Here is a 13,328-nt window from a genome sequence, read left to right on the forward strand (position 1 = left end):
TGTGTCCGGGACCCCTGGAAGTGTCAGGGATGGCATGCAGCACCTGTTGATGGATAACAGACAGCGTTTTAGTCAACTGGCATAAGTAATCATACATTAGGACGTCCAGGACGTCATGAATGGAAGTTGGTTTCGGTGCAGACCAGACATTCATAGGCCGGCCGAATACAACCTCGTATGGGGTCAAGTGGTGTTTGGTAGGGGTGGAACGCATTGAGAGCAATGCCAGTGGGAGTGCGTCTGGCCATTTCAGTCCTCTGGTAGCCACTATTTTGGCCAATTTTAGTTTCAGTGTGGCATTATGTCGTTCAACTAGTCCAGCAGATTGGGGGTGGAAGACTGCGTGGAACTTTTGTTTTACACCCAACCCCTTCAAAATGAGTTGGATAACTTCGGCTACGAAGTGGGGGCCATTGTCGCTGCACAAAATTCGACAAAGGCCGTAACGGGGGAAAAACTCCTTTAACAGAACTTTTGCTGTGGCCATAGCAGTGTTGTCACGGGTTGGGTATGCTTCCACCCATTTGCTAAATGCGCATACCACAACAAGTACATATTTCAGGCCTTGACATCTGTCTAGTTGGATGTAGTCCATCTGCAGGACCTCAAACGGGTGATTTGGGACCCCAAACCCTCCCCGGGGTACTACAGTTCCTTTCCCGGGGTTGTGTTGCAGGCATATCAAGCATTGCTGGACCAGACGTTTGGCAGAGTCTGTGATTTTATCATTGTGCCAAACTCTGGAGACGAGTTCAATCATGGGGGCTGACCCTATGTGGGCAGGGGAGTGTGCCATAGTCAGTATGGGAATCAGGTACGAGTCAGGTAGCAACCATTTGTTTGTGTCTTTTGTCCGCCAGCAGCCTTCGTCATCTTTTAATCCCACCCGTGTCCATTCAGTGAGTTCGTGTTGTGTGCTAGCCATTTGAATGTCTCTAATAGTGTCCCTCGCATCAGTCCATTTTTCTGCTTGTGACCTGGTCACGTACATATGTGTTGTCGTCCTACTTTCAGCTGTCGTTCGGGCAGTGATGTCAGCTAGTGCATTTCCCTGTCCTATAATGTCCGTCACCTTCTTGTGTGCCTGGCATTTGATGACTGCAAGTTTTCTGGGGAGAAGGACGGCTTCGATCAAGGCGGAGACTAGGTCCCCGTGCAAAATGGGGGTGCCGTGTGAGGTCAAGAATCCCCTCTCCCTCCAAAGGAGCCCAAAATGGTGAACCACCCCGAAGGCATACTGGCTGTCGGTGTAAATGTTCGTCGTGGTTCCTGCTGCTAGAATGCAGGCTCGTGTTAGGGCAATCAGTTCCGCTGCCTGGGCAGATCGTTGCGTGATGCGGGCTGTTTCGACTACAGTTCGAGCCGTGGTGACTGCATAGGCAGCTGAAGTGGTGCCATCAGGGAGTTTGATGCAGGAACCGTCCACCCACAGCTCTCCGTCAGGGTCAGGAAAAGCCGTGTCTCTGAGGTCAACCCTACTTCTAGTCTGTTCGTCCGTAAGGGTCACGCAGTCATGCACAGGGTGCACATTGGGATCGTCCTCTGGTAAGGGTAACAGAGTTGCCGGGTTCAGTGTGGTGCATCTTTTCAGGGTGATATGGGGTGCGAGCAAAGTCAGTTCGTATCCAGTCAGTCGTGCACTCGTCAGGTGTTGCGTCTTGGTTTGGTTCAGGAGGGTGTCAACTGCATGGGGTACCAGTACCGTGAGGGAATTCGAGAGCACGATCCCCTCACTCTGTCGGATAGAGATTGCAGCAGCAGCTACAGCTCGGAGGCAGGCAGGCAAGGCTCTGGCTACAGGGTCAAGAGTGGCAGAGAAGTAAGCGCACGGTCGTTGCTTTGGGCCGATGGACTGGGTCAGGACAGATAAAGCGTACCCCTCCCTTTCGTGAGTGTAAAGGGAGAAGGGCTTCGTGTAATCGGGGGTACCTAACACAGGGGCCGAACAAAGGGCATCTCGTAGTTGCGTGAAGGAGGTCTGACACTCAGGGGTCCAAGGGAGTGGGAAAGGGACGTCTTTAGCTAGCAGTGAAAGCAGTGGTTTTACTATGAGGCTAAAGTTGGGTAACCACTGTCGGCAGAAGGAGGTGAGGCCTAGTAGGGAGCGAACCTGTTTCTGAGTCTTAGGGATAGGAGTTTCGAGAATGGTTTGGATCCGGTCGGGAGTGAGTTTCCTTCCGTCTTTGGACAAAAGGTGGCCTAGGTAAGTGACCTGGGGTTGGCAGAATTGCAACTTCTTCTTGGAGACCTTGTGGCCATTTTCTGCAGGGAAGTGCAGGAGTTGAATGGTGGCTGTTACAGCTAATGGAGTGGTGTCGGCTGCCAAGAGGATGTCATCGACATATTGCACTAACACCACTCCATCGGGTAACTGGACTTGATCCAGTTGTCTCTTGAGGGCCTGGCTGTAGATGCTAGGGCTTTCTGTGTAGCCCTGGGGTGCTCGGCAGAACCTATATGAGCGGGCTTTGAGGGTGAAGCCGAATAGATATCGGCTGTCTGGGTGGATGGGGATGGAAAAGAATGCGTTTTTAAGGTCAATGACAGTGAAGGTGGTGGCAGTAGAGGGAATCAAAGTCAGGATGGTGGTGATGTCTGAGACCACGGGGTACTGGGGTACCACCACTTTGTTGATCTCTCGAAGGTCAATGATAAAGCGGTATGCTTTCTCATCTCCCTCTCCCTGCTTTTTGATGATGGGCAAGATTGGGCTGTTGCAAACGTTGCTAACCACTTCCTCTACCACTCCTGCGTCTATCAGTGACTGAATAATCTTTACCAATGCCTTCTCGCCCTCGGGCGATATCCGATATTGTGGAAGTTTTGGGAGTGTTGCATCTGGTCGGAAAAGTAATGTGCACTGGGTCAATCATCATGCGCCCTACGTCCGAATCCGTTTTGGCCCACAGATACGGAGGCAGAGTGTCAAGCAGGGATGTGTCAGCGTCGGTGATAGAAAACATGCGTCTGGGAGGGCAATGCCTAAGCAGAACGGGGTTGTCGTAGAGAAAAACTCGAACTCCGTCTTGAGAACATCTAATTGTCGCTCGGAAGTGTTTCAATAAGTCAAGTCCCATAATTGCGTCAGGGCTATTGGAGGAAAGCAAAAACGTGGTGTCAGTGGTGTTGTTTTCTAAGTTGAAGAGGATCGGGGCGGACAAAGGGTTAGTGGAGGGCGTTCCTTTGAAACCTGTCGACGTTATTAGTGAGCCAGACAAGGGTGCCCTTGGAATCAGTCATTTAGATAACGCACTACGTTTTGCGCCAGTGTCTACCAGAAATGGAGACTTTGTACCCAAGACCTTAGCAGTGACGTAAGGGCCTTGCTGGTCAACATAGAGCTCGACTGGATCCCTCCCTTGCCCTGGGCAGTCCTATGCAAAGTCATGGACGTCATCGTAGTCAGATTGTTGGCATTGGTTCTGTCTGGGTCGGTCAAATGTATTTGGCCTGCCTGATCTATCGTTAGTCGTGTCATTTGGGGGCCCTCGCTGCTGTCCCCTATTTCTCGGCCCACTTGCTATGTCCCTAGGGTCTTTATTTCTGGTGATTTCCAAAAGAACTGGGCACTGAGACTTCCAATGGCCCGTTCCTTTACAGAAAGCACACTGGTCCTCTCTAATGTCTGTACGTCCAATGTGGGGAGTCGAAGTGCGGTCCCTGGGAGGTGCATTTTTAGGGACGTTCGTCTGATAGTTTCCCCGGTATTGGTCTCGTCCTATAGTCACCCCTTGCAGTTGGGCGATCATCACCCTCTCTTTTAAGTCCTTCTTCTTTCTCTCTGTTGCTCTATCGTTTTCGTTTTTCTGATGTTCATAATATTGGGCCATCTGGAGGATAGCCGTAGGTTTGGAGGCTGCCCAACTACTCTCGCTGGCCTGCAGTTTCTGGGAGACCTCTGGTGACAGACCCTTAACGTAATTCTGGACAAAAAGATGGTGTCCGGTTGCAGTGGTCAAGTCCTGGCCGCTGTAATCAGAGAACACCGTTTCAAACCGGGAGAAGTAGTCCGATACATATTCCTGAGGTTTCTGGCGACAGGCCGTTACTATCGACCAGTCCACTTTCTTTTCTGGGATCAGGGTTTTTAATTTCTGTACGATTTTATCCGGGAGATCTAAAATGGCTTTCAAAGGCTTTTGTCCGGGTTCTCGTTGTTTATCTATGCCATCGAGTTGTGACCAGTTATGTCCAAACAGCTCAAGGTGGTCGACTTTCCGGATTTGCTTCCACACATCAGCTGGTAGACATAACACGAAAAACAAGTCGATGTCAGCCAGGGTCATAATCGTTGATCCTAGGGCTGTACCCAACTTAGTATAGAAGGCAGTGGGGTTTTTACGTAGGTCAGGCAGAGATTTCCGGAATGTCAGAATCTCTTGCCGGTCCCATGGTTGGTAGACCCAATTGTACACTACCCTTCCTTTTGCATCTTTGTGGTTTGCGTCATCGTGAGTCCCTTCACCTCGGGGAGGAACCCAGTAAGGGGCAGCCTCTCGTATCGGCATCATGGCGTTAGATTGTTCAGTTTGTGGTTCGGTCACTACAGATGTCGTAGGTTCAGTTGCCGGTTTTCGTTCAGTGAGGTGGCGGAAAACCTCAAGCGTACGCGTAAGGAGGTCCGTCACATCACATTCACCCTCATCCCCGATATCGACCTTCCGGTACAGAGTCGTTAGGCTCTGGGGACCTTTGTCTCGATATCGGTCCTCGTATGCGTTCAAGACATGGTAACACAGTTGTACAGTAAAGTGTCGTCTGTGACTCCCTGTATACGAGTTAAACACATCCGTGATGTACTCTTCATCTTCCCTCCTTTCTACCAGTGTCCTTGCTATCTTATCAACCCCTGCTCGCTCATCTTTGCTTAGTCTGCTTGTTCTTGCAGAACCAACCCTTCGGGCCTCGGGGTCGCCTAACGTTGTCGTTTGCATAGTATCTAATGCAAGGGGTTCGGCCGGCACAGAGGCCATGGGGGCCGAAGCTGTGGCGCTACTCTCGCTTGTACCTGGGGGTGGTGGGTGCTGTGCTAAGGGTTGGGAAGGGGCATATGGAGGGGGCATGTAGATGATCGGAGGACCTAGCAGCAGATCATCGTTGGCTCGTTGTTTCGAGGGTAATTCAGGGTAGAGCGTGGAGGATGTTCTAACCGGACACTGGCTTGACGTTTCTATTTCTAGTTTCAGTTTGGCTTCCTCTCTTTCTTTTATCTCTTCTTCTAGTTTCTGAGCCGCTAGGTGGGCTGCTTTCCGCAGCTCCTTTCCCAACCTACTCTCAGTTCTCTTTTTACGTTGTTCAGTTTCTTTGCGCCACATGCCGAAACTATCAAGCATAGTGGGCGTCGTCTTGTTTTTACCAAGGGCTGTTTCTAGTGCGTTTATTTTATCATCATCGAAGGATCCTATCAGTGGCCACTGACTTTCTCGATCCTTTTTCGTATATTTATGCCACAGCTTGCTATAGGCTATAGCGATCAATCCATGCTTCATGAACATGTCCTTATTAGGGGTGCCTTCCAGTGGAGCCGGATGGTTCATCTCTAATAAGCGGTCCGGGCTAAACAGGCTACCAATCAGTGGGGAGAAGACAGGCATGACGGATCACAATGGGGATAATAGTCAGCACTACCTATCTTATCACTGCGTGCAAAGACTAGACAGAATATTTATATTCTACGTTGTTTGCAGGCAGTGAATACCTCATGAATCAATATCAGGCAGTTAATGTTTGGTCAATAAAATGGTCAATAAAAATGGTCGATGGGGAGAATAAGTAGGCCCGCAAAGGTCTGCGTTACCTACCCTTTCACTATCTGCAAAGAGGGAACCTATTCTTTCCTGTTTGTAGACAGAGAATCTCCAGAAAAACGATCCGTAACAGTTAATCAATGGGGAGGGGCAATTGATCAGTGGGGGAGAAAGATAGGCACGACGGATGCGTTACCTATCCTTCACTGTTTGTAAAGGGGGAGCCTGTTGTTTCTCCGTTTGCAGACAGCGAATCTCCAAATAAATTAACAAAGAGTAATACTAGTATTTTTTCAATCAATCAAACAATTTCTTAATTCGTCGTGTTTACACGACCTTACCCGGACCGCATGGACAGTTTCTTGTCTTCCGAATCCAGCGCCCGATCGTCCTCTTTTCTTCGTAATCCTCGCGGCACTCCTGATGGTTCCCAGTCAGGACCGTAGATCACTCGAGAGAGGTCTGTTCGGAACCAGTGAAGTTCGGATGATCGGCTGTCAGACGAGGGTCTATCGGACAGGGTACCTTCCGATCATTGCAGTCGTTCACTCTGTCGTCAGGACCTCTCCCACTGGATCCACGAGTCGCTGATGGGCCAAACGCTTGGGACGCCAATTGTAAAAGGGTGGCTAGACAACCAGTGACCAAAGACCCTTTTGTGTTGCCCGGTGGTGTCGCCTCTATTACCCACAAGATATTAATTAATGAAGAAGCAGGCGCTGGAGACTGAAAGGCAGGAAACGAGGGTTTATTCTCTCCGGAGGAGAACACATCAATTCGGACAGCAAGTATCGTCACGAGGTGCTCTAACCGCATCTCTGAGGCCTGGCCTCTTATACACAGGTTTATTGCTTTATTACATGAAACACATATTTGTCAATACTTTGATGTACGGAAAGGCATCCTAGGAATCCCCGCTTCAAGCCCGTTCCCACACATTTACAGTTGAAGTCCCCACCCCGGTCACAACAGGTGATGATTATCGCGCAGCTGGACATTCCGCCGATTCACGGAATGTGTGGAGTTGATTGGATCTCATGGGGTGAAGGATCGACTCGAGGGTCCTTTGATAGGGGGAAGCTTCCTACTGTACGGGGGTGTGATAAACAGTATTCGTAGGGCCGGGTGGCGGCCTGGGAACAAGGGAGACAAACGGGTACACAGGAAAAGGGGGTTTGTATCAAAGGACTTGGGACCATGAAAGGGATGAAGGGAGGTGTTGCGCTAGGAACAGGATAGGACTCCGGGGCAGAGCTGCGCTGAAGAGGGGTTTATGACCCAAGGCATGTGAGAGCGGGAGGGGGTTGTCAGTGTGTGGGGGATGCCTGCGAGGTTAGGAGAGAGAGAGACGCGCTGGCTATCAGCGAGGGCAGGGAGGCCATGGTGCTTAAAATGGCTGCCGCTTACGCGCACGAATGGGCTCGAAAAAGAGCAAGATGGCGCCGATAATGTTGACGTTTTCAGCCTAACTTTTAACATATTTACTTTGACATGTAGCACTGAGAAATCCAATCACTCACCAATACACTCATGCAGATAGTCAACCGCCCATACAGCTGATTCCACATGCACTTTTGAACCCATACATCTACTGAATCAACTGCTCACACATCTATGCACAGAGTAACATACCTCCCAGCCACCCCCACACACACACTCACTCTCCCATACAAATATTTGGGCAACCAATCAATAACCCATATAGTTACTCATATAGCTACTGATCATCACATGCAGCAGTGTACAGAACTACAGAAATAATGATGCACAAATTAAGACAGTTTAGTCACTAACCCATGCACTCAGTGAGACACATTTAATCATTCTCTCATACAGTCAGTCATGCACCTACTAAATCCTTCATCCAAACACTTATACATACACTCATTCTTCAATATGTAAGACATATTTTAACTTTACAGAAACATACAGTCACTGGATGTTGTCATCAGTGATGTCATCAGTGATGTCATTTGAGATGTCATCAGTGATGTCATTTGAGATGTCATCAGTGATGTCATCAGTGATGTCACTGACCATGTCATGAATGATGTAATATGTGACATCATCAGCAGTGGATTGCGGGTGCGCGATATATAGTTATTGCAACTAACTATATATGCGAATTTCTATGGTTTTGTGCAAGTAAATTAAGGTTTTGTAAATGCTAATCCCTAACTATATATGGTCTATAACCAATGGTTTTTTCTGTGAATTGTCATGGTTTTGTAAATGCAAATTCCTAACTATATATGGTCTATAACCTATGTTTTTTTCAGTGAATATATATATATATATATATATATATAGATATATATATATCTATATATATATATAGATATATATATATATATATATATATCTATATATATATATAGATATATATATATATCTATATATATATATATATACTCCTCCAACCGGTTCTGGTACCTCACCTAGGCACTTTCCCCAGCGCGCAGACACAAAAATCGTAGTCAAAGCCAGTCTTAGTGATATCTCCAATTTATTCCATCAGATAAAGTGCAGGGGGTAACGGAAAAAGGAAAAGTCGAACAGACGCGTTTCGGGCGTGAACGCCCTTGCTCACTGTTGACGGAAACAAGGATTGACTGGTTTTTAATTGATACACCACAGGTTTGCATGTTACCACGCCCAAATGCGCTTCATAAACAGAGAGATAGGACATTGTCTATGCTGTAACGTTTTAACATATATCTGTGACCGCCATCTTAGCCTGGTCAGGATAATTGCTGAGCATTATTTTTTCACATGTTATGTTTCACAAATGTGCATCATCTCAGTGGCAAATCAAACCCAAACAAGTAGCAGCAACTTGGTTATGGACAAATGTACTTGGGAGTTATAATATATGCCCCTTGATATTGTAAAGTGCAAGTGCATGACACAGTAAATAAAGTGACTTCGTGCATACTATATATTATGTGCAAATTCGCCAATTTCATTTTCTCAGTGCAAATACGTTATGACATTGTTGCCTGTGCAAATACGCAATGTAAACAGATATCTTATTTGTGCAAATACGCCAAAATATTAACTGTGCAAATACGCAATAGAGGCAGACTGAAATACGTTTTGTTGCATCATTAGTGCAAATACGCAAATATTTTTTCAATGATAGTCCATAAACCAAGAAAAATGAATTCTGAATATGCTCATCAATACTCCTTAGTTAATCTTTCTCAACCAAATTTAGATTCCAGTAATTGCATGATATTTAGATGTGCACCAATGCTCATTGTGTCCTGATAGTTCTGTATAAGATATTTACATGCAACTAAGCGTCAATTAGTCATAGTCATAATCCATAGTTGTTGAAAAGGAAACAAACAATAATTCAAACTTCTAGTAACCTAATGGTGAGGGAGTGACTTAGTGCATATGACCAATGCTGTTTGGACCATTCGAGTGGTGATGGGATGAACAAACAAAAAAATAATGAATAATAATTATGATGATATTCTAACAATTATCACATTTGAAATTAATCTTTCTTTGAAAAGTGCATAGTATCATAAAATCAAATTACTAGAACGTTACAGCACATCCTATTTGCTTGTCAGTATTGCAAAGTGTTTGTAACATTATTACAAAGTTATTATTACATTGATGCAATGACCTTTTACTTTTCCTTTCTTCTTTACTGTTAAGTTGCTAAGGACTACATATATGGCATCCTTTGGCTGATACATAATGTACCCTCAGTGTGGGTTTTGGCTTCTTAGGGTGTGTTTAGAGAAAATTACTAAGGTCTTCCCCCATGTTCAAACCTCCTGGGGTTTTACTGTTAAGTCTAACAATATACATGGACTCCATCTGCCTTAGTTTCTTCTCATAGTCACCTCCCTTTTTAGATGTTCTCACAGCATCTATCACAAAATAACTTAAATGTGCTAAGTTCCTGTTGTGATGCTGATCGAAATGTCGTGCCACCGGGTAGCTTTGGTCGCAGTTTACTATAGCCCTAAGATGTTGGAGGATACGTTGGTAAACTGGCAGCTTGGTACTGCCAACGTATCTCAACTTGCATGTGCACGTTAAAACATATACTGCTAATGCTGTTCTGCAAGTATAATGGGCTTTGATGGTGGCAGGCTTAGGATCAAAGGGGGTGACATAAGATCTAGTATTAACGCCAAAATGGCATGCACGACATGAGATACAGCGAAAAAAAACCCTTACGGGGTGATAGCCAATCGTCATTCTTCGCTATTTCTGGGGAACTGGAAACCAGTTCGTTGCGCATGCTAAATGCCCTTTTGTATGGTACTGTGGGTTTATTAGGTAAGATGTCCTTTAGTACTGGGTCGGTCAGAATAACAGGCCACTGATTTCTTACCAAATTCGAGATTTGGCGTACCTGTCGGCTGTAGCTGGTGATCAGTCTAATGTCATTGCTGCTCTTGGGCGATAGAGACAGTTGGGAATCTGTAGTGGGGACCTCCAATAAGGAATGCCGACATACGCTGTTAGCTTTGATTCTGGCTTTGTCTAGGGCACTTTTTTTGTATCCCCTGGCTTCTAACCGTTTTTTGGCTTCTTCTTGGTACCGGTCTCTTAACTCCTCTGTACTGCACATCCTGTTTATTCTGAGGAATTCCCCATAGGAGATTGCCCTAATTGTGTGCTTTGGGTGTGAACTTTGTGCGTGCAGGATAGTGTTTCCTGCCGTGCTTTTCCTAAAAAGGCATGTGGTAAGATTGTTGTTCACTATTTCGACCAGGACATCCAAGAAGCTAATTTTGGTGTTACTAATCTCGGCAGTAAATTCTAAGTTGCAGTTGTTGACATTTATTTTCTCAACAAAGAGTCTTGCATCTTCTACACTGCCTTTCCAAATGATAAATATATCGTCGATATACCTTAGGTATTTCACAATATTGTTCTCCCAAAAATTTGAGTGCTCAACCATGAGGACATGCTCCTCCCACCAGCCCACGTGGAGTCCCGCGTAGCTGGGGGAGAAACATGCCCCCATGGCCACACCCCTAAGTTGTTTGTAGACTTTGTTGTCAAAAAGGAAAACATTATTGTTAAGGCATCGCTCTATCATGGTTATTAGCATTGCATTGTGTTTATACAGTTCAACAGGTCTCTTATCAAGATAAAATTTGGCTGCTCTTAACCCATCATAATGAGAAATACTAGTATAAAGACTAGCAATGTCCATAGTCATTAGCACATATTCAGCTGACCAAACACATTTGTTGATGTGCCTAAGGAATTCAGTGGAGTCCTTAATGTAGGCTGGGAGATTCGTGACGAAGTTCTGTAGAAAATGGTCTATATATTTCGAAGTATTTTCGAATAGGCTATCTATGGCGGAGACTATTGGTCGGCCCGGGACTGGTGTTATCCCTTTGTGCACTTTTGGGATGAAATAGATGTTGGGCAGTGTAGGATGGTCTTTGTGCAAATACTTCATTTCATCCCTGGATAACAAACCTTCTCTTTTCCACCCATTGAGTTCCTTGTGGTATGCTGACTGGATAGTTTTGGTAGTTTTTACATCGATTTGGGCATAACATTCTGTGTTGGTTAAATGTCTATATGCTTCCTCCATGTATTGTTGTTTCTCCCAAAGCACGATGTTACCACCCTTGTTGGATTGTTTGATAATTACTGCCTGGTTGTCTTTTAATTTCTTCATCAGGTTATTGTATGGTCTCATGTTCGTATTACTTGCCCCTTGATGTTTTTTGGTTTGTATATTTAGTTTTTTGAGACCTTCTGTTATTAATTCCACATATGTGTCTTTACAGTCCTTAGGCATTATTGGGATGAATGTTGAAGGTAATTTGAATGCACTATCTACGGTTTGTCCTAGTTCAAAATTTTCTTCTTCAGCAACCTCTTGGGTGCTGATGGTGGAGGTTTCTTCTCTGCGTAAAGAATGCACAGTTTTCATTAGAGGGATATCTCTTGCTTGTAAGCCACTTCTTTCAGCGATGGGGACCACTGCTGTTTATTTCTTTTTTGTCCCAGATCCTTCTTTGATAGCATAATACTTGCGCAGTTTGATTTTTCTGATAAATTTGAATACGTCCACCCTGGTATTGCCGTAGTTAAAATTACTTTCCGGGCAGTAGGAAAGACCCAAAGTTAGGAGTTGTTTTTCCGCCTTGTCAAGTTCGACATCAGTCAGATTGATAATGGTGTTGTCATTCATTGGTTCTTGGTTTCCCAGTTCTTTTTCTTCTGCTGTCGTCCTTTTCCTTTTTGCACATTTCCTGCGTTGTTTGCGCCTTGTGTTCCTGCGTTGCCTGTTTGCATGTTTCTGGAGCGTAGAGTGTTCTTCCGTTGTATCCTTACATATTCCAGTTCCTCTCTTAGTGTTAGTTGGCCCAAATCCCCTTCCTCTGTACCTGGGGCTCCATCATCAGAATCTTCACTGGTAGGAACCAGACTCTCCGTAGAGCTTGCGAGAGTGGAATCGCCTAAGTTCGTGGTTGATGATTGCGCTTGTGGGGGGATTTGTATTTGTTTGGCAAACCTTTTCCAGTTGCTCGCTGTTTTCTTAAGTAATCATATTTGCGTGCAAACGTATATATTTGACCAAGCCTATAGTCTTGTTCATCACGGGCAAACTTATATGCTTTTCTGGTTTTAATTGTCCCCTCATGCTTACTCAACCGCTCTTTTATTTCTTTGCGTGACTGTTCAATTAGGGCTTGGTCTTTGGTGAATTGATCTTTGCTTAACTCTTCATTGATACGTGTTATTTCTAATAAGTCTTTGTCGCGATCAATTTTTGCATATTTCACCAATAGGCATAACAATCTCATGGATGCCTCCAAGTTGCTTTCTGCCCAATCCTTAAGAAGCATGGGGTTCGGGTTTTCAAAGCTAGGGACTAACATAATCCTCAAGCCCCTTGGCACTCTGCCCACCTCATGATATTTTTCTAAGGAGCGGATCTCCCACCACTTTGTTAATTCACTCCTCATATGTTTTTCCAGCTCCTTTAATAGTTTTTTTACATCATTGTTCTTGTCTTTTTCAATGTCTTTATTCTTATTAATGTTACTACTTTGTCCAACTGTTGGCAAATTTGAAAACAGCTGATCGAACGCCTCCTCCCGTTCCCGCTCTTCCGACATCCTTTTTCCACCCCAGTTGCTATGCACACAATGGAAAATAGTTAAAGGGAATAGCACATTGACTCGTGCCTCTCCTTACCGCTGGCTTTTGCAACACCTCTCCGACCTGTGCAGAGATACACGCCGTCTGGTCCCGACGATATGCAAGCTCCTCGCTGGATTCCTCCGTCCTCCGACGGGCTTCTCCGCAGAAACTTACTCGTTCGCCGGAAACTCCTTCCGTGTAAACCTTCTTGCACAGGGGGCTGACGTAACTTGCTTGATCCAAACAATGACTCCTTATTGGTCCGTTTCACAGCCAAACTTGAATGCAGAGGGGTCTGCGCAAACAGGAACCGACCATGTCCTGTAAATATACTCCTCCAACCGGTTCTGGTACCTCACCTAGGCACTTTCCCCAGCGCGCAGACACAAAAATCGTAGTCAAAGCCAGTCTTAGTGATATCTCCAATTTATTCCA

This window comes from Lissotriton vulgaris, chromosome 6 (genome assembly GCF_964263255.1).
Source record: "Lissotriton vulgaris chromosome 6, aLisVul1.2, whole genome shotgun sequence".
In the NCBI taxonomy this organism is placed as follows: domain Eukaryota; kingdom Metazoa; phylum Chordata; class Amphibia; order Caudata; family Salamandridae; genus Lissotriton; species Lissotriton vulgaris.